Source organism: Canis lupus, chromosome 32 (genome assembly GCF_048164855.1).
Source record: "Canis lupus baileyi chromosome 32, mCanLup2.hap1, whole genome shotgun sequence".
Lineage (NCBI taxonomy): Eukaryota > Metazoa > Chordata > Mammalia > Carnivora > Canidae > Canis > Canis lupus.
Genome location: NC_132869.1, coordinates 33,930,246 through 33,951,865, shown reverse-complemented (window position 1 = coordinate 33,951,865; position 21,620 = coordinate 33,930,246). Strand labels below are relative to the sequence as shown.

The 21,620-nt window shown below is 48.1% G+C and overlaps 1 protein-coding gene and 1 long non-coding RNA gene across 7 annotated transcripts in view; both read left to right on the top strand.

Moving 5' to 3' along the window:
* The window catches only part of MEGF11 (multiple EGF like domains 11), a 344,857-nt gene that overhangs the window by 53,149 nt on the left and 270,088 nt on the right, over positions 1-21,620 (top strand). The window lies entirely within an intron of this gene.
* LOC140623026 (uncharacterized) lies at positions 315-20,855 on the top strand. The gene is made up of 4 exons (XR_012022707.1): positions 315-479; positions 16,672-16,787; positions 18,598-18,732; positions 20,725-20,855. It is a non-coding gene; the product is annotated as an uncharacterized lncRNA (long non-coding RNA).

The window sequence follows — 21,620 nt, the reverse complement described above, 5'->3', positions numbered from 1 at the left end:
GGATCTCAGCGGCAGTAATCCCTGGGGACCTGACCCTGCCTGGGACTCTGAGGAGGCACACTGGGGTCTTCGGGCTACAAGGAGGCCTGCTCTTACCTTGCCTACCCCTGACTTCCCTGGAGAAAGGAGTCTCCCCCTCTTTGTGGTTTAACCACCATGCCAAAGGAAACTTCTCCCTGTGTCTAATCTCAGTGCTTCTTGTTGGGGTTCTAATCCTTTGTTTGCCTAAGGGGACCGGGATTGGACCCTGTGTCACAGCCCCTCTACTGGCTAATTTGAATTCAGTCCCTAGTGTTCTGGGGGTTCTGGAACTCGGGGAAGGGAGTGTAACTGATGTTAGGAAGTAAGACCCTTAAATTCCTAGAAAGAGGAGCTACCCAGGAAGAGTACCACCATTTCTCTGGAAGAAATAATACCCGATTACCCCCTAGAGGATTTTACAAGGAGTAAAAAAAAAAAATGTAAGCAAGTAGGAATCGGTACGTACAATTCAGATATTCAAAGCAGTCTTTAGATTCGTGGTCTAAACTTTCATAAGAAAAATACTGTTTTAAGAAAAAGAAAAATACGTTTGATTCTGTTTTATTTTTTTGAAAAAGTAAAACTTGCTCTCTATAGAAAATTAGAACAACTACAAACATTTGGTTTGTAGAAAACCAAAACCAGCCATGCTTCCATGAATCAGGGCCTAGCTCAATGCCAAAACACATAAGGAGCATCAGTGAACACTTGACTGCATTGGTGAATGAAGCCAGAGAAAGCTTCTAGCAACATGTTGGTATATTCCCTTCTGGGCTTTTTTTCTTATGTATGTTTACATATTTATAGTTGAGATTATACTTTCTTTTTCAGGAAGGGATATAAACTATAATATGTCTCTTAGAGCCTCACTCATGGCAGGTACTTCTATTAACAATATTTATACTCTCAAACCCAGTGAGTAGAGAAGCGAATTTACATTCTGAAAATCATGATTTTCTTTTTCTTTTTCTTTTTTTTTTTTTTTTGCCATTGACTGTATTTACCTGGAGAATAAGACTTTTGAAAAACTCAGTCTGCTAATCACAGCTCTCATGTTTCTTATATCCTAGCTGAAGAATGACTTCTGATCTGGTTTTATTTTTTGATTAGATATGATTGACATGTAACGTTGCATTGGTTTTAGGCATGTAACATAATGATTGGGTATATGTATATATTGCAAAATGATAACTACAGTAAGCTTAGTTAGCATCCATCACTGCTCATAGTTACAGTTTTTTTTTCTTGTGATGGATGCTTTGATGTTGTACTCTCTTAGCAACTTTTAAGTATATAATACAGTGTTGTTAACTTGCAGATACACAATACAGAACTGTTGACTATGGTTACCATACTGTACATTACAACTCCAGAACTTATTTATCTTATAACTGGAAATTTGTGCCTTTTGACCATTTCACTCATTTTCCCCACTTCTTCACCCCCTGTTTCTAGTAATTACAAACCTGTTTTCTGTATCTATGTATTCTTTTTTTTTTAAAAGAGATTCCACATAGATGAGATGTCATACAGTGTTTAGTCTTTCTCTGTCTGACTTAGCATAATGCCCTCCAAGTCTATCCACATTGTAGCAAATGGCAGGATTTCCTTCTTTTTTATGGCTGAATAATACTGCATTATTTTGTGTGTGTGTGTGTGTGTGTGTGTGTGTGTGTGTGTATCTTCATCACACATCTTATCCATTCATCCATCTATGGGCATGTAGGTTGCTTCCATGTCTTGGCTGTCGTAGATGTATACTGTAATGCTGTAGGGCACATGGGAGTGCAAATATCTTTTTAAGTTAGAGTTTTCATTTCCTTTGGAAACAAAAGTGATGGAAGTGATGGAACTGCTGGGTCATATAGTAGTTCTCTTTTAAAATTTTTGAGGAATCTGGGGATCCCTGGGTGGCACAGCGGTTTAGTGCCTGCCTTCAGCCCAGGGCATGATCCTGGAGTCCCAGGATTGAGTCCCACATCAGGCTCCCTGCATGGAGCCTGCTTCTCCCTCTGCCTGTGTTTCTGCCTCTCGATCTCTCTCTCTCTCTCTCTCTCTCTGTGTATGTGTGTGTCTCTCCTGAATAAATAAATAAAATCTTAAAAAAAAATACTTTTTTGAGGAACCTCCCTACCGTTTTCTGCAGTGGCCGCACCAGTTTCTATTCCTACTAACAGGGCTCCCTTTTCTCCACATCCTTGCCAACATTTGCTATTTCTGTCTTTTTGATACAAGCTGTTCTAACAGATATGAAGTGGTATCTCATTGTGGTTTTGATTTGCATTTCCCTCATGATTACTGATGTCAAGCACCTTTTCATGTATCTGTTGGCCATTTCTGTTTTCTTTGGAGAGATTGCACCTTATATAGATTTTGAGGCCTGCGTTTGCACTTGATTTTATAGCTTGAGAATTTCCCCATGTTATTTTTTTTAAGATTTTATTTATTTATTCATGAGAGACACACACAGAGAGAAGCAGAGACATAGACAGAGGGAGAAGCAGGCTCCATGCAGGGAGCCTGACATGGGACTCGATCCTGGGACTCTAGGATCATCCCCTGAACCAAAGGCAGACACTTAACCGCTGAGCCACCCACGTGTCCCTCCCCATGTTATTAGAAATTTCTAGACAATATATTTTTAATGGCTGCATAATAGACCAATTTGTAGATATACCATATTTTTTTTTCTCCAAAATCCTACTGGTAGGTATTTAGACTGTTTCTGGTTTGGACTACAAATGTTATTATGTAATATTCTTATATTGTTGATTTGTCCTAACTCCAAAATTACCCACGTAAGTAGAGACTTGAGGGTCTGAGCTGGGCTGAGGTCTCAGGAACCAGGTCTAGGCATGGGAGCCTCTGAGACTCCCCTAGGGAGCAGCGTGCAGGCCCAGCTGATGGCCAGGGAGTATGCAAGGGGCTCTAAAACAGCAAGTCCAGACTGGATGGAGAGCAAACCAAAGGTCTGCAGCAGATAGTAAGAGTGGAGATTTGAGGGAGGTGACTGCTAGAAAAATACCTAGGGCAGTAGGACTGGGGGTGGGAGGATAGGAGGGATGGGGAAGAGGGTAGGGGATGGGGAAAATATTTTCAGCAATGACATCTACATGTTTTGGATTGTCCACTGCTCTTCGTAAGAAAAATTTTGCGTTCCATTCCAATATGTGTAGATTTGTTAATAAGATATATGCATGAACATCAACGTGTATCAATGTACACTAAGTATTTAAATAAAATTCTTTGTCTCCTTTTCGATAAAGTAATACAAATAGGAGATTTAATTTTTTCTCCTTGAATACCATGGATCTATTTATTCACCTCCCTTTGGAGAACACCTGCTATAGAGGGCTGGGAAGCTGAGCCGGGGTCCACAGAGAGGGTTGCTGGGGCTCAAAGCTACTAGGACATACACATGGAGAGAAAAGGGCCCGTGAGTGGATTCAGAGTCACACTCAGTGGGTTACTCCTGGGATGGTTATTTACATTTTTACATGGGATTTGAAAATCAATATTCATGGTGAGCTTCAGGCTTGCTGCTGACATTAAGATCACGTGGTGGGGGGAAGTGCTAACGTGGAAGCAAATAAACTGGGGAAAATCGAAGAGCCTTATGAAGGGTCAGAGAAATGGTAGATGAGGAAGCAAGTGAATGAGAATAAAAGAATATATATAGCAGTGGTTTTCAACCCCGGGGCCCCTTTAAGGAGTATTTCCAAAATTTCAAAAAGAATCCCCTTCCCCCCTCCCATTCAACATTTATCCTGATCGAGACCATTTTTCTTTGCTTTCACCTGAAATGCTGTCAAGTTCACATGGTAGATAGCTTCATGCTGGTCGGAAGCTCTTGACTTGTAGTTATGAATGTCTTTGATTAATTTAAAGTTGAAAAAACTATTTTAATTATTTCTTGGTAAATGTAACTCATTCTATGGGCAAGATTTCTTGAAACCTAGAGGCTTTGTCTCCCCTAGAGGGGGAATTAATGAAAGGCATCCTCATCAGAGGAGACATTGAACTCCTGCTCGGCTGATAGGATGTGGGTCTCTGAGCTACCCATTAGGACTCAGTCAAGGACCAAGGAATTTTGGAGACTTTACAGATGTAGTTGGAACCTAAAAACGTAAGTGCTGTCAGAGACAATGGCCTGAAAGGCAGAGAAAATTTGCATTTAATGAACCTGGAGATGAGACTGCATATAGTATCCTGCTGAGAGGACACAAAACACTGAATGGTCAGATCAGACTTTCATGACTCAGGGACCTAACCCAGGATCAAGGTTTAGGAATAACGTCAAGAACACAGGAGGTACAGGTGAAGGAGAGAGGGGTCTGGGACCACTGAGGCAGCCTACCAAGTCCTTTTTCACGAACATGGGGCTCAGTCTCATGACCCTGAGGTCATTTAGACCCTGAGGCCTAAATCAAGTTGGACACTTAACCAACTGAGCCACCCAGGCAGCCCAGGGGGGAACCATATTAACAAAATGAAACTGCCTCAGTCTGGGACCATGAATAGCTGAGGAAGGATGGGTTATAACATATGTTAATATATTATCAGTGTACAAGGGTTGGACTTATGCTAAATATATCACTTTAACACTTCATGAAGACCCTTAGGTAGTTTTGGTTATGGCAAAAAGTCTGTTCTTTCACTCCAAAGCCATTATGATTCCATATGACACTAATCTAAAAATAGAAATGCATTTAAGGACTTATACTGATCTGGGGATTGTTTGGTTTGTGCTGGTGATCCAGGGAAGGTTGGAGTGTTTGAGGATGTCCTCACTATTGTCTTGGTGCTGACCCATGGAACAGCCCCTCTGGCAGCAGGGTAATTAATAGGCCCTGGGGGGTGGGTGAGTATTGTAGATGGGTTTCTACCCCCACGACTCTTCCCGAAGGCTCTCCTCATCACCACACCACAGTCTTGCTGATAGGGCAAGCTAACAAACTACTTTCACTTACCTGACTTTATTGGACTCTCACACCTCATTATTATTATCACTCCCATTTTAAAGACGAGAAGACTGAGGGTTTGGGAGGTTGAGGAACTTGCCTCACACATAGCTTTCTGGTGAAGAAGGTAGGGTTTGAAGCTGGCTGGCTCTGAGTTTTATTTTGTTGGTGTCTCAGGGCAGGCTCCCTAGAAGCAGAGCTGGAGACAGGGATAGGTGTGCACGTGATTCACTGAGAGCACAGGTTAGTGGAGGGAGTGAGAGGTGGTTTCATGTGGAGTCTAATTCAGTCTGATCCTGACGGGAGCTCTACAGAGTCTCCATCCTGAAGCAAGGGAGCTGGCCTTTTGTGCCAGGGTCCTAGTTAGTTGCTGGCACCAGTGATGGGGTGGGGGGGCTCCCGAGAATGTCCACTAAAGGCAGTTCCCATCACCCAAGCTGCAGGGGGATGGGCCTATTCAACAGTCAAAAGGACTCCAGGGGTCTGGGAAGGAAACATTTGTGAATTTAGTGGGGTCAGGAAGATGGTGGGCAGGCCCAGGTGAGGTCCTCACGGGAGCACCTTAGGTGATATGAACTTTGAGGAGACTAAGAGCACTCATATTCTGTGCCCCTCCTGTGTGCACCTGCCACTCTCAAGCATCCAAACCCCTTGAACTTCCAGGGTGTCCCCCAGCAGGGCTGGTGTGTGTGTCCGTATGTGTGTGGACACGTGTGTGGTGACGGCACTGGTCTAGCCCAGCAGCACTGTTTTATTTTTCAGATGAATGCTGATACTTGTCCACTGAAATGAAGGTGTATTTCCCAATGAACTAGCTCATTGAGTGGGGTGACAGGTCCACGTGCCAGTTTGCAGAACAGAACAGGGGCGGCAGAGAAAGAGGTCATGGGCCATGTTTGCCTCTGGAAAGCTGGGTTACAGTTTAGTGAGGAGCTGGTTCGTCTCCCCGTCTTTCATTCTCTAGCTTTCTACTTCTTTCTAAAAGACCCAGAGCTCTCCCTCTATATTTCTGACTTGGCCGATGTCTTGTAAGGATCCCTGGATTGTATTATCTTTGGGGTCAGGAACCTCCTTTAGACTGGGGATACCTCCAAAAGGGAGGTGCAGACTGAGGATCCCTCCTTGGGTTGCTAGCTCTTTGAGGGCAAACACTGGGTCTTCCTATCTGGCATAAAGCTTTCCTAGGGCAGTAGATGCATAGGGAGTTCCTGGGGGCGGGGGCTGTGTCTCCCCCATCAGACAGAGAGTTCCCTGGGGTCAGGGGCTGTGTTTTCCCCATCAGGGAACTCCCTGGGGGCAGGGTCCGTATCTACCCATCAGACTGACATCTCTGGAGGGCAAGGCTATCGCCTCTGTGAAATGGAACACGTTGTTGGTGATGGCGACTGATTTGTGCCACTGTCCTTCTATCAGGATGTTGAAAAGCCTGAGTGTTCATTTCCAAAGCCAACTCCTGTCTGGGTGAGGGAAGCTGTGAGCCATTTAATTGTTTCTGGAAGCACTATTCCTTAGCCTTTGGGTCTTTCTGTGGATCAAGAGGCAGAGGGGAAAACAAACAGAAGTTCCTCCTTTGAACACAGGGGGCTATGAATGGGCTCTAGCATTAGCTCCCAGGGACCTGGGTCCAGGGTGGGCGCCTGGGGTTCTGTGCCTGCAGAGATGCACTGCGGCAGCACCATGCTTTCCTGCTCAAAGGGGAGAGAGAGGGGATCCCTGGGTGGCTCAGCGGTTTAGCGCCTGCCTTTGGCCCAGGGCATGATCCTGGAGACCAGGGATTGAGTCCCACATCAGGCTCCCTGCATGGAACCTGTTTCTCCTTCTGCCTGTGTCTCTGCCTCTCTCTCTCTCTGTATGTGTGTGTGTGTCTCTCAGGAATAAATAAATAAAATCTTTTTAAAAATTTACAAAAAAAAGGGGAGAGAGATTAGGATCATGGTCACTTGGAGGAGTGGAATATAGTCTTCTGAAGAGGAGCACTGCTGCCCTAGCAGGGGTGTTGGGGAGCCCACTGAGAGAGCTAGAAATGTTCCCATGAGCCTGATGGGTAGGTGAGGGATGTTACACTGAACTGAGTCTTTTTGGCTTAGCTCTTCCTCCCTGTCTAAACTCGTTGGTCTCCTGTGAGCTCAAGGCTCTGCTTTGAACTTCAAAAGCCTTCACACTCATTATTCGCTGAGCTCTGTGGGTAGGAGGCCTCCCCCCATTTTGCAGATGAGGAAACTGGGGATCAGGGAGATGGAATAACTTGTCGCGTGGTACATGCGCTAGAGAGTGACAGAGCAGGGATGAGAACATAGGGCTGAACCGAAGCCCTTTCTCCATCACACCACGTCTAAATGCCACTTGGCCAAGTGAGCAACTACTACCAAATCATAGGCTCATTCGATATTTGCAATATGGAAAGGGGCAGAGGGTGGTACAGTGAAAAGGCCTGAGCTCAGAACAGGTCATCCACCAGCCAGTGATCGTAGGCTAGTCACTTGAGGTCACTGAAACACATCCCTGGCCATGTTGGTCTTCCTTGCTTTACGGGACTGCTGAGATGCTTCCCTGGTGTAATGTGGGGGTTCAGAGCCTTACAGGTGGAGGGCAAATCCTAGCTCTGGTACCTTCTAGCCATGTGATCTTGGGCAAATTGTGCAGCCTTCTCTTCCGTAGACTGGGACAGTTATGAAGCCCATATCCTAGGATTGCTATAAAGATTTTAGCATAATGCCTTTTTCCAGAGTAAACCCCTCGACATGTGTTGAGCTGCTGCTTAGTAGACTTCCTTGTTAAGAGTGTAACCCAGGCATTAGCTGGAGTCTCCCAGCCCCTTGTGATCTAGCTCTAGGGCTACTCCCATGCCCTTCTCAAAATTTCTGGGACCTGACAGTGGTATAGGGTTCATCTGGAGTGGGTTGCTGGCTCAGTCTGAAGCCATCTTGACATCAGAGCCTCTCCCCATCCCTCTACCCGCCCATCACTCCTAGGCCTCATCCCATCTAGCCTTTCTCCATTCTAGAAGGAGTAAAGCAGACCATGATCTTCCTGTGGTACCCTCTCTGTGGCACCTGCTCCACGGCGTCCTCCCCATGGCACCCCTTGTGGTTGCCTGGCTTCAGTGGTCTCAGACCCTCAGAGTCCAGGTCCCACAAGCAGTATATCAAAGGCTTTTCTCCCCCCTAGAGACAGTTCCTCCTTAAGGAACTCTGGTGCCAGCTGTTAACGTAATGGATTTTTCCACTCAACTATGTGATGCAAAGCATCAATTGAAACCCCTGTGTAAGAGCTTAGAGTCAGGAGGGACCTCACAAGTCAGCTGAATCCTTTGTGTTTGGCCTTGACAGTGTGTCTATAATAAATAAAATGACCGTTTTGAAGAGCAGACTTTCCTCCAGCCTGTGCTCAGAAAGGAAATGTGGTGCCCACTGTAGGACAGGACAGCAAAACAGGCTTTGCTCTCTTGCGGGGGCTACAGTTAAAATATTGAAGCTGCTCTAGTCCTCCTCCTGAGGCAGCCCTCCACCTTAGCCCTGACCTGATGTGGGGGGAGGAACTACAACTTCTCTCTCCCTGGAAGTCCAGCCAGACTGTCCTCATCCCCCTCCGCAGGTCCTCTCCGGGCTGCCCTGTTAGCATCTCCCCTGTGACACCCCCAAGGTGGTAGGTTGGAATACAATTGCAGCAGGAGGGACAATAAATAAGCCAATTTATTTGATTTCACCTGCTTGGAGTTGGGGTCTTTCTTAAATGGAAACAGGCAAATTTATGCAAATCACACGTAAATTAGACCCTTCCTAGATTAATAGAAAGGAAATTGGAGTTCTGGGTAGTGCCCAGGGCCCATGTAGGGTGTATCGTGAATGTCAGTATGCCATGCAGGGTGGGGGAATGGAGTCACTCTGGGGATGCTGTGCGTGTTCTGAGATCCCGAGTTGGGTGGGAATTGTCCCTCTGGGGGTCTCAGGTGGGCAAAGATTTCTGACAGGTCACTGTCTGGCATTTTGAATGGTGCTATGTGCTCACTCTTTCCTTTACTCGTTGCCCATTCTACCTACCTGGGACCTTCCTTGGTTCAAGTGCATACATGTTGGAAGAAGGGCTCTGAAGCCTTCTCCCCACCCCCACCCCCGCCCTCCAGCTCCCTTTCCTGCTTTCTTCCTCAGTCACAAACGAATCCCCCGGAGGGACATTCTACATTATTCCTTGGGTCTGCCTTCTGGAACTATTTATTTATTTATTTATTTATTTATTTATTTATTTATTTATTTATTTATTGGTTTTATTTATTTATTTGAGAGAGAGAGAGCACGCATGAGCCGGGGGAGGGGCAGAGGGAGAGAGAGAGAGAGAGAACCCACTCCCTGCTGAGCAGGGAGCCTGACTGTGGGGCTCCATCAGTCCCAGGACCCTGGGACTATGACCTGAGCTGAAGGCAGATACTTAACCAGCGGAGCCACCCAGGTGCCCTAGAACCCTTTAGAAAACCTCCACTTAGGGGATCCCTAGGTGGTGCAGTGGTTTGGCGCCTGCCTTTGGCCCAGGGCGCGATCCTGGAGACCCGGGCCGGGATCGAATCCCATGTTGGGCTCCCGGTGCATGGAGCCTGCTTCTCCCTCTGCCTGTGTCTCTGCCTCTGTCTCTCTCTCTCTCTCTCTCTCTCTGTGACTATCATAAATAAATAAAAGTTAAAAAAAAATCTTTAAAAAAAAGAAAAGAAAAGAAAACCTCCACTTAGTGTCTACCCTGAATCCCACCAGCTACAGAGTAATGTATACCTTCATGTTTGTATCCTACATGAAGACAGAGTATAATAAGGGTCCTTGATGATCGCTTCACATTGGAATCACCCAGAGAGCCTTATACATACTGAGATTCTGATTTGATTGCTCTGGGGACCCACATGGGCTTTGGGAACTTTAAAAGCTTTGTGGTGATTCCAGTGTGCAGCCTGGTGGAGATTTACTGGCCTAACAGTTCACCTGCAGAATGGACATTTTGTGACCCTGACTTTCCTAGTTACTCCTTGGAGCTATCAAGGGCCCCAGTCATTGAGCACCTACTAAGTGCCAGGTACCTTAGGTGCACTATCTCCTGCAACCCTCTCAAGGGGTCTTGCCAGGCAAGGTTCATCCTCCTCTTCCCCATGAGGAAGTAGGCTCTGGGAGGTGAAGTTTCTTTCCCAGAATCACTCAGGGTGGAAGCAGCAGAGGCAGGATCAGAACAGAGGTCTCCCCAACCGGAGGATCCCTGCTTGTGCTGTCCCCTCCCACGGTCCTCCTGGAAGTCGGCCCAGCAGAGCAGGGAGGGAAAAGGACCTCCGCACCATCTTTGTGCAGGAGCGTGGGGCTCCAGGCCCAGGTTGGGGTTTACCATTCACTAGCTTTGTGACCTTGGGCCACTCTGTGCCTTCCACAGGAATTGCAATGTGGAGCCCTGGGGTGGATGTGAGGATTAAAAAAAATTAAAAAAAAAAAAAAAAAAGAGACAGTGCTTTGTAAACCATGAAATGTGATGCCCACATTAATTATGTTTCTTGTACCTTCTCCTTCTCATTGCTGGGTGTACCACTGCCTGCCTCCTACTCAGCACCCTAAAGACACAGGTGTTTCGAAGAATATTGGGCTCACTTGGCCTTCCCTCTCTCCTGCCAGAGGATTCTCTGCTTTAGCCTCTCTGCTCCACGGAACACAAACGCCTGTCTCCCTGGGAAAGTCGGGTGGTGATTAGGTTAAATAATTTAAAGTAACTTTTAATTTTTAAATAATTCCAATTTGCATTTGTGCAATTGTATTTTGTGTCTCTCCCCACTCCTCCTCCACGACCGCCTTCCTTGGCTAGGCTTAGTCGTTTGCTAGTTCATTTATTTATTTATTTAAAAGTTTGGGGGTGTTTTTTTCCCCTGGATAACCAATTTGCTCCTAATGGCAGCGAGCCAGTTTGATTCAGAATAACCACAGATTGTAAGGCAAAGGCGGGAGGCAAAATCTGCTGACTTGGAAACGTCTGAAAGGCAACTTTGCCTAACCCCCTCCTTGGGAAAGGAGGGATAAAGAAAAGACACACAGGCAATGGTTAACCTTCGATTTTCTGCAAGGGGGTCCACACAGGGGCTGGGTGGAGGCTGGGAGAAGCCCAGTGCACAGAAATGCAGGTGGGGATGAGGGTGGGAGGTAGCAAAGGGGCAGGTCCATGCAGGAGGCTGCAAACTGGGCTCAAGGGGCACCCCTCCCATCATTGGAGCTGCACCATCTGGGGCCCCTCCCTCCCAGCCTCGGGCTTCCCATCTGTGGAGTGGGTCCACCAGTACATTCCTCAGGGCAGGAGGTTCTAGGAGCGCACGTTTGTTTGGAAGGTCCAGGGGGCTCAGGCACACAGTGAATGCTCGCTTGGAGGATCCAGGACCTGTGAGCAAAGGTAATTAGGGCCTTTGTGGGTGGACACAGAGAACTGGTAACCTGGCAAGGTCTTTTCTTTCTTCCTTTTACTTAGATTGTTAAGTGCTCAGGGGATTTTATTTATTTCTATAGGAATTATTTCATGCTTATAGGAATGTTACAAAAATCAAGGTAGACATTTTACTACACATTCTGTCTCTTTCATTCTTAACAGGAAGTGATTTTGCCCCCATTTGGCAATGCCTGGAGACAGTGTTGTTGTCACACCTGGATGGGGGGGGATTGGTGATACTGGCACCCATAAGGTGGAGGCCAGGGATGCTGCTTAACATCTTAGGATGCACATAAACCACCCCATCCCCCACCCCAACACAGAGTGATCCAGACCCAAATGTCTGCAGGGCCCAGGTTGAGAAACTCGGTGAGGTGTGTGTGTGTGTGTGTGTGTATCCAAACTGTTTAATTGCTGTAGACGCAATGCTCCTTTATCGCTAAATATCTCCAGGTGCATTTCCGAAAAGTAAGGGCATTCTCTTATATAACCACAGCTCAGTTATCAAAATATCATGGACCTGACATTGATCCAGAGACGCTTAGGTTTGATGCTGGCAAGAGTCCTCGGGGAGCATGCGGGACTCTGTAAAGGGCACTGGAATAGGACATGGAAGTGACAAAGCTTGGGCTCTGGTCTGTGGAGGTCAGGCCACACTACCCCGGACAATCTTTTGGGACTTCCCTCCCTGCAAAAGGGGGTTCTGCTGCCCACCTCCCAGGATTGGGGGGGAGGTGACACGAGAAATAGATGGGAGGGCAGGGCTTTGCACAGGAGGACCCAAGACTGCTGTAACATTGCCATCTCCACTTAGAGCTCTTCCCCCCAAATCAGAGACTGGATGTGAGAGCAGCCCCCCTCCCGGCTGGTCCCTGGCTGTGAAATGCCAGCTCTGACCAGGCTTGGGGCTTCACAGAACTCCCACCCTCAAGGGCACATGGGGCTCGGCCACAACCCTGCAGAGGAGGTGGACGGGCCCAATGAGCTGGCTTCCTTTGCTTGGAAGCAGGTGGCTCTGAGCTGGGAGTGCTGCTCTGTCTGTCCTGTCATGGAGAGGGCAGAGGGCAGGGAGAGGGAAGAAGGAGCTGCAGGGCCAGGCTGGCTGAAGACGGAGAAATGCCTGGCCACACATGTTCCTAGAGTCTGCTTTCTCTTGCGAACAAGAACATGCTTCATTTTTTTACTGAGAAGTCCTTTGTCACCTCCCTGTTGGAATCATCCCAAAACAATATGTTTTAGAATTTGGAATTGGAAAGAAGAAACAAACATTTATTAACTGCTTTCCATGTACTGTCACTTTCATATAGTCACCTCTTTTCATTCGGCCGTGTATCTTGTGAGATAGCTAGTAATTAATGCATTTGTTAGGAAAGGAAACTGGGTCGGGCACCTGGGTGGCTCAGCCCGCTAAGCGTCCGACTCTTGTTTTCAGTTCGGGTCATGATCTCAGGGTTGTGAGATTGAGCCCCATGTGGGCTCTGTGCTGGGCATGGAGCCTGCCTGGGATTCTCTCTCTCCCTCTCCCTCTGCCCCTTACCCCTCCCTGCTCTAAAAAAAAAAAAAAAAAAAAAAAAAAAAGAGAGAGAGAGAAGAAAAGAAAAGAAGAAACTGGGCTCAGAGAGGTTGAATAACTCACTGAAGGTCACACAGCTGCTAAATGGCAAAACTGGGATTAACATGTTGATGGGATTTACTTCAAAGCCGCTGTTGCCTCTGGTTTAAACCCTGGCTCAGCCATCACTAGCTCCGTGACCTTGGGTAAGTCCCTTAACTTATCTGAGCCCCAGTTTCCTCATTAGGAGAAGGATGATCACATCTGTCCTCACTGCCAAACAGGACACAGGGAAAGTGCTTTATAAACTGTCCATCAGTTAGTGTTTTGTTACAGCCTGTGGGGAATTCACCTTTGGGCTTCATTCCTTGGGCACCGTGATGTGAATGAGTGAAGGCTCAACCAGGGAATTGGCTTAGCTGGGTGAGGACCACTCAGTGACAGGCAGGGTCCCCTAGTGACGGAGACTGAGAGGATGCCCATCACCAGATACATGTCAGGTGGTTCATGCTTTTCTCGAGGATGGACTCCCAGTATATATGTATATCTACCTGGCCTACTCCCAATCCCCCATCCTCCTTTCTGGAAGCCACCTTTGGTGACTTCTGTGCTTTCAGAGAATGATGCCAGCTTCTTCCCTGCAGAGGCAGAGGAGGGATGCCTATAGCATCACCACCCGTTGGGGCTTAAGACAGAAGCCGTTACAGGCTGCCCAGGTGTGGGCTGCTCCTCCTCCACAGGCTCGGGGAGACCTCATAACTCACCGTGAATCCCTCTGTGCCTCCTGGAGGGTCTGTGCAGTCCTGGGGCTCCTGTGCACCTCACTCTCTTCCACGTCCCCTTCTGGCTGGGCAGAAATGAACTTGTGAGGAAGGGTCCAGAGGGCTGCCTCCCCTGCCCCAGGAGCTGCTGAGGGGGTCCTGGCATCCAGATAGGATTTGGGCAGGAAATGACCAGGCATGCTGATGGGAAGGGGATAGTTCTGTGGCAGCAAGGAAAGGAGTGGGGGCTGCTTGGGGGCTGTTTGGGGTTTGTCTAGGCCTCGGGATTTCTGATGCCTGGCTGGCCAACCCTTTGAGCCCTGCCTCTTTGATTCCTAGGGCTCTCTGGAGGGCCCCGTTGCCTGGCTCTGCTTCCAGTGAGCTGGTCTGCTGGTGCCTGGCTCCCGACAGGCCTCTGACCTGCTGCCCCGACCTTTGCTTCCTGGGAGGCACCCATTTCTCTTCTGGCCTCTCTGCTGCCAGACTCCTCCCTACCAGCACCTTCTCTTTGGGTCTCCTGAGTCTGTGCTGGGCCACCCCTGGCTGGCAGTGAGTCCCAAGGCTTGGCTGGCTTGCCTGAGGGGACTTCTGTTTGGGTCCAGATCGTCCTCTGAAACTTATCTTCCCACTCTCCTCGGTGCTGCTGGAGTTTGGGACAGATGCCCAGAAAGGAAATAATTACATCCAAACACAGTGGTGTTGAAATTGTGGAAAGAAAAAAAGCCTACAAAAGCCAATTTGCTGTTTACTTTATGCAAAGTGTGCTTTGAAAGGAAGGTTAAGGATCAGGTTGGACGTGAGGGAGAACATTCAGATTAACCTGCATTCCTAGTGCATCTTCTCTGCAGAGAAGGGGCAGGGGACAGTGCGGTACGAGAGGCTGGTAAATGAGCCGCTGCCCCCAAATCTGCAAATGTCTTTGCCTAGCAATGGCCAAGGGCCTTTGGGAAGGTTCATCAAACACTCTCACAACAAAGGAGTATTTATGGAGCAATCCCATGTGTTCAGAGACGTGGTGCCTCCTCCCGGAGCTCACAGTGCAGTGAGAGAGGCAAGTGTGAATCACGCTGATAAACTGGTGTTCCGTGCTTGGAAGGCAAGGAGGAGGGTTCTAGGAAGGTATAGAGTCTGGGCTGGGGTGGTCTCTTGGGGAGAGGACACCGGAGCTGGGACTGGAGAATGTGTGGGAGGAGTTTACCAGGCAAGAGGGATGGGAAGGAAGTGGGGCAGGTGAGCGCTGTAGATGGAGATCCAGAGTGGGTGGAAAGGTTGTGTTTCGGGAGAAGTAAAAGGAAGTGTGGCAGGGTGGAGAGAGGACAGGGTGCAAGAGGGGTTGGAGGAAGCAGGTGGGAGGCAGAGGTGGGATGGGCGAGCAAAAGATGAGTGGAGTCAGCACGGATTCCCAAGCAGGTGGGGGTGGGAGGGCGGTGGGCCTGAGGTGGGAGGGGTGGAGGACCTGGAGGGACTGGGTTCCATGGGTTCCAGGGTTGGGAGTGTGGCTGGCTAGCAAGCTGTTCTTCTCAGCTTGAAATGCAAATGGGGCATCTTCAGTGCCGTAGGGGTGGGGGAGGAAGGACACAGACCCTTTCCTGTTTGGTTCAGCTTTGTCGAGGTATACCTGAGACACTAGAAGCTACACATATTTGACGGGTACAATTTGATGAGTGTTGACACGTGGATATGGCTGGGAAACCCATCACCATCCTCAAGATAGTGAATATATATCCATTATCCCCTAAAGTTTTTTTTGTAATCCACCCATCCCCCCCAGCCCCATGTCCAGGCAATGACTTAATGCCTTTTGTCATTATGGATTAGTATGCATGTTCCAGAAGCTTACATAAATGGAAGCATACATTATGATAATATACTCTTGTTTGTCTTCTTTCAGGCAGTACAATTATTTTGAATCTATCCATACTGGACATGTTGTCTTTTACCTGGACTTTTGCTGCTTATTTTTTATCTTGGGTAAATCTCATAAGCCATAGCTGGTCTGTGGACCAGCAGCCTCTGTCTCACCGGGGAGCAAGTGAGTGCTGCTGAACCTCAGGTCGCATGGCAGCCCTAGGGCTCTGAAACTGCATTTTAACCAGATTCTCAGGACATTGGTCGGCACATTAGTGTTTGAGGAGCACTGTCTTTAGCTCTCTGGACCTCAGCCTCTTTCTTTCCTTGCTTGTGGACTGCAGGTGCAGGGAGTTGAGTTACTCACACAGTAGCTCATGGTCAACATCAGCCTTTGTGTGGCCTTTCGTTTCATTCCATGGCATCCGCTGTGCACCTTCTGCATCCTCCATCCTCACCTTCGTCACCCTCCCCCCAGAGCCACCCCCTCTAATGTGTTCGGAATATGTTCTAAAATATGCACGCACCATCGTAAAATAGGCCGTGTCATTCTCTGCGAGCGCGTGTTTTAAATTCACACGCAGTTAGTTGTGCTACACACCTTCCATCCCCAGCGTTTCTCACTCAACACCATGGTTTGGGACACACCCAGTGGCAGTAGGAAGAGTCCGTGCTGGGTTTCTTACTGCTGCCAGCTTCTCTCTAGACTGTTCTCACCCGTTCTCCCAGGGGAGGGCGAGGGACAGCATAGGACGCGTCCGGGTCCCCTCTGCTACCCATAGGCTTCGTCCTCACAGGCTGAACCTGAGCCTCTATCTTTGGAAAGAAAGCATCTTTGGCCAAATGACCCGCGTTGCCTGCAGCTCTGACTCCAGCCACTTATTTTGCCAGGGGAAAGACCTCAGCAGGTTGCAGGTCCCCAAACTGTCAGAAGATCTAAATAGTTATGTTTTGCTTTGAATTAAGTTTCCGGCTGACACCGGGCATGGTCTGAGATCCTTTGATAGCCAGAGTCCCTGAGACCTTCTGTTTTCCCCGGAGCGTGTGAAGTGCCTTAACTTCTGATTTTTTTTTTTCCTTGTGAATAATACACCAGCTGCTCCAGGGAGCTGAGTGTTGCACCAGTTTGCAGCACTGTTTAAAATCCCGATTCTGCAAACTCCTCAGAATGAAGAGACAGTTCCTACTCCTGTGTAATCATTTATAGATCAGGTAATGATTTCCCTCTTGGCTTAATGACAGTTCTATTCTCGGGAGAGCTGGTCAGCTTGTCAAATTTTGCTGATGTTTCCTGGTAGATCAAGCACGGTGGCTCTATCTGCCATTCCTTCTCACCCTTGGTATCTACGGTGGGTGAGAGAAGTCACTCCTTTTTAAAGAATCTCAGGGCCCGTGAGAGTGGGCTGGAGGGAGGGCAGCATGAGGCATGGAAGACCCGATTTGCCTTTGTCTGAGGGCATTAGGAGGCTTGCCTGCTTCTGTCCTACATGCTGGTTGTCTTGAGAGGGGCTGCCTTGCAGAAGAGGAGGCTGGGAGTATGGAGGGGGGGGGTTCCACTGTGGGTGAGGGGGCCATGCATTGACTTTTTGCTGGAATCCAGCAACTATGAAGTGAGACTCTACCAGGATCTGTGCTGATTTCCTGGGGCCCAGGCTATGGTAGGCTTGGCTGGTTGCCCCAGAGGTCAATCCTCTAGGAAAACACTGATGGGACTCCATCTCATCTGGGGGCAAATTGGTCTTTTGGGGGAACCCAAAAGATGTGAGAGGTCAGTTATCTCTGGGCCGAAAGTGAGCTCTGTACTCAGTTACCCGGGGCTGATGAGCAGCAAGCAGACACAGTGCCCCTCTGACAGCATCTAAACAAAAATTTGGCTAAGAGGGGCACCTGGGTGACTCAGTCGGATGAAGCGTCCGACTCTTGATTGCAGCTCAGGTCTTGATCTCAGGGACTTGATCCCAGGGCCCTGAGTTCAAGCCCTGTGTTGGGCTCCACTCTGGGTGTGGCGCCTGCTTAAAAAACAAAGCAAAACAAAAACAAAAAACTTAAATCAAGAGAAATCAATCTATGCCAGGGGTTGCTGAGGGCGGTCTGTGGACCTGTGCTAGACCAAGTTTTCGCAGATGAGATTAGGAAAATGAAAACAATGTAGTGAGCTCTCCGTGAAGCTAAATCTACTATACTTTAAGATCGTCATCCTACATCTCTAGGGTTCATGAAATTGGGATGATAGTAGAAGATAAAAGATGACTGCAAAGTCCTTATGGGGCTAAAAGTTGTCAAATCTCTGCCATGTCCTTGTGTGTGTGTGTGCGCGCGCATGCATGCAAGCAGCTGTGCATAAATTTAACTTGTCTGTGAACTTGCAAAGTCTGAGCACCACACTCAACTCCGGAATCAGACCTACTGTGTTTTGATTCTTAGCTTCTCCCCTAAGTGAATATCTTAATACATTGTATCCAATTTGAGCCTAAGTAATGCTACTTTGTTTCTAATAATAACCATGTTTGTTATAAGATCAAAATCTTACCCTTAGAAAAGGAGCACACTCCACAAATTAGGTTAATTTAGCGGTCATTAACATTTTAATGAACATATTGTGTCAAAACTTGCATAAGTAAACATGTGAATGAGCAGCAGCCTGAGATGCTGATGAGTGGTCAGCTTGAGAGTGATTGCGATTCACAGGGCCCTTCTTCAGCTGTGGCTGTGGGGTCACGATGGCCAGACCCCATGGGACAGGGGCTGGGACCCGGGAGCCTCCCAGATGCCCCCTTCCTCTTTTGTATTTAAATGGAGAGTCTGTGTGAGATTGTAATTAAATTGTGGTCGTAGAGGAAGACAACTTAACTAGAGCCCCCTCATGCTACACGCTCCAGAATTTAATTTTCCAAATAAACTGAGTGTGGCTTTGATGCCCAGGGAGGATCAATAGAATGGAAATTGCTTGCAGTTTCCCCTAAAGTGTTACAATGGATTACTGCTCTCACATTTCCCCTCCATGTTCCTTTTTTCCTGCCAGAGAGAGCCTGGTATTCATTCTAGGCACACACTATTTGAGGAAATAGAAAATAAAAAAATCATAAATGAATAAAAAAAAAGGGAACCGTGAGCCATGCTGAGGAGGAAGATGAGACCATGTTCTCCTGCCTGTGGGGTGAGTGAGGGCTTCTGGGTCCCTGTGAAGGAGAAAAGCAGCCCCATCCCACTCTGGGAGGCCAAGGGAGGGGCTCAAAGCAGTTGGGGGGGGGGGTGTGTTCAGGTGCTCTGGGAAGGGACATGGAGAGTCTGCTTCCCATCAGGTCACCTTCCCAGGGAGGCCACACGGGAAGGTGAGCCAAATGTCAGGTTCCAACTGAGGGTGCTGCTGCCCGGAACCTCACAGCCTGCTGATCCCTTCTGGAAGCTTAGAGAATCTTCTAGCTCATTTATATCCTGTCAGAATAGGTCAGGGGAGGGTCCTCGTTCACGCTGACTTGCTTGTTCCCTTTGGGGCCCAGTTTGTGGAAGACGCCTGCCCCACAGACTATCTGGGGTTTTAATCTGAAATTTTCAGCTGTGGGGCTAGTTTCTCAGGATCAAGTGTCATGTCTGTTTTTGCTCCTTTGGGGAGTCCTTTGAGGAGATACCAATGAGCTTGGATAGTTGGCAGGAAGAGGGGACTCTCAGGAGTGAGGTTCTTGGGTCATAGGCCCCACCAGGTAGGCTTTGGAAACTTTTTCCTGGTCTGGTGATGGCAGGCAGGCCGCAGCTGGGAGAGTAGAGGGCTGCGATGCCGCCGGGGGGAACGTTATTGGACATGTTTGTAAGACAGTGTTGGACACTCTGCACTGGGGGGCCGGAGTTGGGGACAGAAATGAACAAAATGCAATTCTTACCCTCTCGGAGTTTATGATTAGACAAATACCCTCATGGCTTTAATGCTTGGCAGGGTAACCAGACCTCAGGAATCTGAAACCAGATTGAGTACAATCTCCTTATTTTACATTTGGGGAAACCGAGGCAGGGAGCTGGTTTTTTACCTGTTGCCTACCCTGTTCTGCATTCTAACATGCTGTTTCTCTTGGCTGGAACAGGTGCAGGGATATGGTAAGAGAGCAGGTCAGGATGGAGGAGCCTGTTTGCTGTGGGCTCCTCTCCTCCCCTCCTCTGCCGTGTGGCAGAGGATCCAGATCACCAACCCCCTACGGCGGGTGCTGGCAGTGTCTCCTGGGGCTGACAGATTGACCATGTTTTGAGATACGTGGAGAGCGAAAGTTCTAGAAAATTAATTAGTGGCAGCAGACACTGGCTACCCAAAGGCTGTAGAAATTTATGGGGTTTTTGTTTCCTTTTTGCCGTGGAGTAAGTTATCAGCATATGTGTTGATTGATTTCTTGCTGAATTCCTGTCTTCAACACACACACACACACACACACACACACACACACACACACACACCCCATTCTCACAGTTTGGAGTTCCTTGAAGCATTTTAATGAACTCCCTTCCCAAATCACTCTTACTTCTTCGTGTTGAATTCTTCACCCCCTCCCCAAACCTCCCATCTCTCTCTCCTGGTTCTGACTCTCAGACCTCCAAGGGGTCAGTGCTTGTGGAGGGTGGGGACCGGGCTGAGGCTGGCAGAGAGCCTAGGGCTGAACAAATGAAGGAGGTGCTGGCTCTCAGGGTCAGTGAGGCGCTGAGAGCCAGCGCCTCCTTAAATTTTTATGCCTTTAGTGCTTTGCTTTCCTGACTGTTGTCCACTCCTTCACATCTGAGGAAGAAGCAAAAGCAGCATCTGAGCATGGGTGGTAATCTAAATAGACCAGGGTGGACCCCACCCCAAAGAGATGTTAAGATTAAGATGTTAAGATGCACAGATTTTCATTTGGAGGCCCCTGTGTCCTCCATGGACGAGGAGGGGCTGGGAGTTGCTCTGGGCATCCTTCTCTGGCCTGAGGCACATCCTGTCCTCAGAGAAAAGCCCTTAAAAAGGCCATTGAGAGGACAGACAGGGTGTCCCGTGTTGCTTTTTGGAGCTCACCGTATTTATGGGGCATCAGTGGAGGTGAAATTGGAAAAAAAAAAAAAAAAGCCAAAACACAGCTGTTACTAATTTAAAATGTGACATTCCCTTCATCTCCCCCACCCTGGAACCCGAGGACAGGAATTATTGACTATGTGACACAGGAGCGGAGAGATTACCGTTGCATATTAAGTGAAGAGAAGAGTGATGCCTGAATACTTGATGTAAGAGGGGATAGTCACCATGAAATTAAAGACAAAAAAATGCAGTGGAAAATAATTATTGTCTATATATTATAGGCTTGACATATGGTAAGTTTTCTACTTTTAAAAGCCTCTTGTAATTTCTGGATAAGACGTTCAGCTGTCTGGTTCCCACTACCCCACCTCCACCCCTGTCAGGCTTCCGTGCTGTCAGAGAAGGTCTTTTCATGGCTTTTAACCCCTTGTGAGGATTTCCCCAGCCCCATATATGAATAATTTCTGGGAAGATGAGGACCCTAAGTGATCCGTGGGGTTTGCTGAGCTCCTTTGAGTTACATCAGTAGAAATCTCCTGAATCTTGAAATGTTCTCTGGTTCTTTCTCCTCTAGCCCTCCCCTTGCAAGCTGTGGCATCCTTGAACAGTGAATTAGTGAGGGACAGGTCTTATGGGGTGGAGAGAGGTGGCTGGCTAAGGGATAGTCAGTGATCATCATTGTCATTGTTTGAAGCTTAATATCTGTAGCCTTGCTCAGGTGCCAGATGATTTAGCTTGACTGGGTCCTCAGATTCTCGTGGGTGACTGAAGTGTCCAGGGCCAGGCAGACAGGAAGCCCTACCCAATGGTCCCTTGTGGTGAATCCCCATTCAGAACCAGCCAGGCCCCTCCCCGGAGCAGAGGGCCAGAGAAAGCGGGCTGATTCTGTAGCAGGAAGAAATTAGGGACACTTGGAGGTGGCACTTTGTAGAAACGAAGGTTAGCGCCTAGATCCGAGCTGTCTCAGGTGATGGAAATGTTCTGGAGCGGCACTGTGCTCTATGGTGGCCACTAGCCAT